Below are 3,643 nucleotides of genomic sequence, written 5' to 3'. Positions count from 1 at the left end.
GAATATGTTCAAAATAAAAATGTGAAAAGACAACAATAAGAAAAAGTTCCAAACCCAATAGCACTACTAGAAACTCGGCAAAAACCGACCAAGAAAAATCTACCAACTCTGGTCGGTAAAAAAACCGGCCAAAAACCGATCAAAGTTGGTCAGTTTTTCAAAATTTTTTAATTTTTAATTTTTTTTTACGAAACCGACCATCTTTGGTCGGTTTTCTTTGGCGCAAAAATGCGGGAAACTATTTTTGAGTCCCGCGAAATTTATTTTTAAAGAAACCGACCAGCTTGGTCGGTTTTTGCAATTAAAATAAATAAAAATTAATATTAAAAAAACCGACCAACTTTGGTCGGTAAATTCGGCCGGTCATTTTAAAAAACCGACCAACTGTGGTCGGTAATTTTATTTTTTAATAAAACCGACCACCTTTTGTCGGTTATTTTCGTGCAAAAATACAATTAAAGAGTATAAATAAATAAAAAAAAACAATCTTAAAACAAAATGCACCAATGGTCTAGTGGTAGAATAGTATCCTGCCACAGTACACACCCCGGTTCGATTCCCAGACGGTGAATCTTTTGATTACATAATTAAAATACCGACCAACTTTGGTTGGTTTTTTTTTTTGCAATATTTTTTTTTTGAATTTAATTTACCGACCAACGTTGGTCTGTAATTTCCGACCAACTTTGATCGGTATACTAAAGCGACCACCAAAATACCGTCCAAGCGTATTTGGTCGTATTTTGATCGGTAATTGGCCATAACCGGCGAAAGTTGGTTGGTTTTTTTGGTCGCTAATTACCGGATTTCTAGTAGTGTAGAACATTGTATTTTCTTAAGGAATTTAATCTCCTCACATAGCACAATGTTTTAGATTAATTCCTTCCTAAATAGAATGGAATACTATTATGTAATACCCACAAAAGAAATTATAGAATTTCAGCGAACTCAACAAACAGCCGCAAACCACATATTTTTGCTTTGAAATCTATGCAATATGTAGAAGAGAGAGGGAAGAGAGTTTTCAAATTTTTGGCGAGTGAAAAAAATGAGATCAAGCCTCTGTATTATAGCCATCAGGTTGGTGCGAAGGTGCCTGTTCAAAAACAAGGTAGTGTCTCTTGATGAAAGTGTCTGTTTGATCAAGATTTCAAATAGACCATTTGGTAACTACAGTAGGAAAAAAGGAAATCCAGAATTTATAATGTATCAATCCAAAGTCAAGCGAGCAATGACAATGTCAAGCTTGCTTTTTAACTCTTTAAGAACAAGAAAAAGCGCTTCTATATATAAGCACAACAATCTTCCACTTCCTATCCAATGAGGGACAGAGTTTCTTTTATAAAAAGAAAATTCAAATTTTCATTTCCTCTATTTCTTTTCCTTTCATTTCTCATCCACGCCTCTACCTTTACTTAAAAAGTTAAACCGAATGTGATAGCAAGATTTAACTTATATTGATAGTATAATTTTTTTTTACTCTATCAATGTTACTTTGTTTAACATACTGCAGCAGATTGTTTATTTTAAATATTAGTGATTCCATTTATTAGAAATACTTTACCTGTAAAAATAAAATTTAGGTGATTTAATAGTGTAATCTTTTTTGTGAGCGTTACTGTGTTAAAACACAAAATCAGAGAAACTGTTAGAAAAATAAAAGAAACTGGAAAAACAGAAGAGTTTAAGAAATATTCCGAGTCCACAATTTGCTTGTGTGTCCTTAAGAAATTTTAACCCCCTCACACGCTGCCAAGGTAATGGATTAAATCCTCCCAGGATAAAACGGAATAAACCTTCCTGCAACAGTGGCAATACAAACTGCAGGATACCAACGAACTTAAAGAACGGAGCAAAATCACACTTACGAATTTGAGAGAGAGAGAGACTGCAAATTAGAATGCAGTATATTCAAAAAGAAAGAAGTTCTGGAGTGTTTTTCGTGTGTAGAAAATGGAGCCTTGCCTCAGAATTTATAGGCAATTATCAAAAGAGGTGTCTGGAAAAGGTGTCTTTTCAGAAGAATACGCTGCCTGCCGCGGTTCTACCGCGGCAGAACCGCGGCCAGAGAGGCCCTCTGAACCTTCAGCAGGGTTCTGGCGTATTTTCAGCAGTGATTTGGCATTTAATTAATTATTAAATAATTAAATAAATTTTGTCCAAAAATAATCTTATCGATCGATCATTTGACAAATCCAAATCCAAAGCCAAAGCCGAAGCCGAGCCGAGCGAGCGACGACGACGGTGCGAGGGTTCATTCTCTTCAACTCCTTTTAAGAGCTTTAAGAAGTGATTCTATATATAAGCACACAAATGTGGTTGTCCCTCACCAATAAGGGACAAAGTGCAAGACAAAAGTTCACTTCTTCAAATTTTTAATTTCCCTCCATTTATTTTCCTCCATTTCCAATTCACACTTCTTCTACTTTAAAGCCCAATGGCTTAAAGTCCAACAATCCCCCACATGAATGGGAATGGCTGTATCAAGAAAGATCATAGATGAAAGCTATGTGATTTTGCAAGTAAGGATTAATTGCATCTGGATAAGTAGGTTTCTCTTTGAACTTTCCGTAGTGAACATATGTCGGATATACTCGGTCAATCGGTAGATTTGATATCTTTGAACCGTCGAACTTTAGTGTATACCTAGACAACCATATGTCACACAACCAACCCTTAACCGTCTTTTGGTTCTCATTGTTGTGTTCGTTTTAGCCATGAACACCGCCTGGTTTCATAAGTGCGTAGAGAATTGGCCTTACAAAATTCTCATTGAAGCGGCTTCCACTTCACACTTACATAGGTGATTCCTAAACGTGTAATCCTTTAGATTGACACTATTTGATAAATACCTCATCAAACTTAGGTAATCATTAAAGAACGTGTAAAGTTCTATCCTTGTTACTGAACATTGTCTTCATCACGAGAATGGACCAAAGATTTTATTTTGACAATGTTGAACCGGTCAATCATAACTTTGTTTGAGCTCCTCTAACCTAGATCTCGGAACATCCAAAATTCTAGGTAGAGTTACCGCCATGTTGACTTATCCTCGGTCATAGTCTCATTCCCTTAGATGATTTCTCAACACCCTCTCTAGTTAAGCCTTTTGTAAGCGGATCCGCCACATTATCCTTTGATCTTACATAATCAATAGTGATAATTCCACTAGAAAGTAGTTGTCTAACGGTGTTATGTCTTCGTCGTATATGACGAGACTTTCCGTTATACATAACGCTCCCTGCCCGTCCTATTGCAGCCTCACTATCGCAATGTATGCAAATAGGAGCCAAAGGTTTTGGCCAGAACGGAATGTCTTCTAAGAAATTTCGAAGCCATTCAGCTTCTTCACCGGCTTTATCCAAAGCTATAAACTCTGATTCCATTGTAGAGCGAGCGATGCACGTTTGTTTGGAAGACTTCCAAGATACTGCTCCTCCACCAACAGTAAAAACATATCCACTTGTGGACTTTGTTTCTGTTGAGCCGGTTATCCAATTTGCATCACTATATCCTTCGATAACCGCAGGATATTTATTGTAGTGCAAAGCGTAGTCTTGGGTATATTCCAAATATCCCAGAACTCGTTTCATTGCCACCCAGTGATGTTTGTTTGGATTACTTGTGAATCGACTAAGTTTAC

Source organism: Nicotiana attenuata, chromosome 12, assembly GCF_001879085.1.
Source record: "Nicotiana attenuata strain UT chromosome 12, NIATTr2, whole genome shotgun sequence".
Taxonomy (NCBI): Eukaryota; Viridiplantae; Streptophyta; class Magnoliopsida; order Solanales; family Solanaceae; genus Nicotiana; species Nicotiana attenuata.
The sequence above is the reverse complement of the archived record's forward strand: the minus strand, read 5'-3'. Positions refer to the sequence as shown.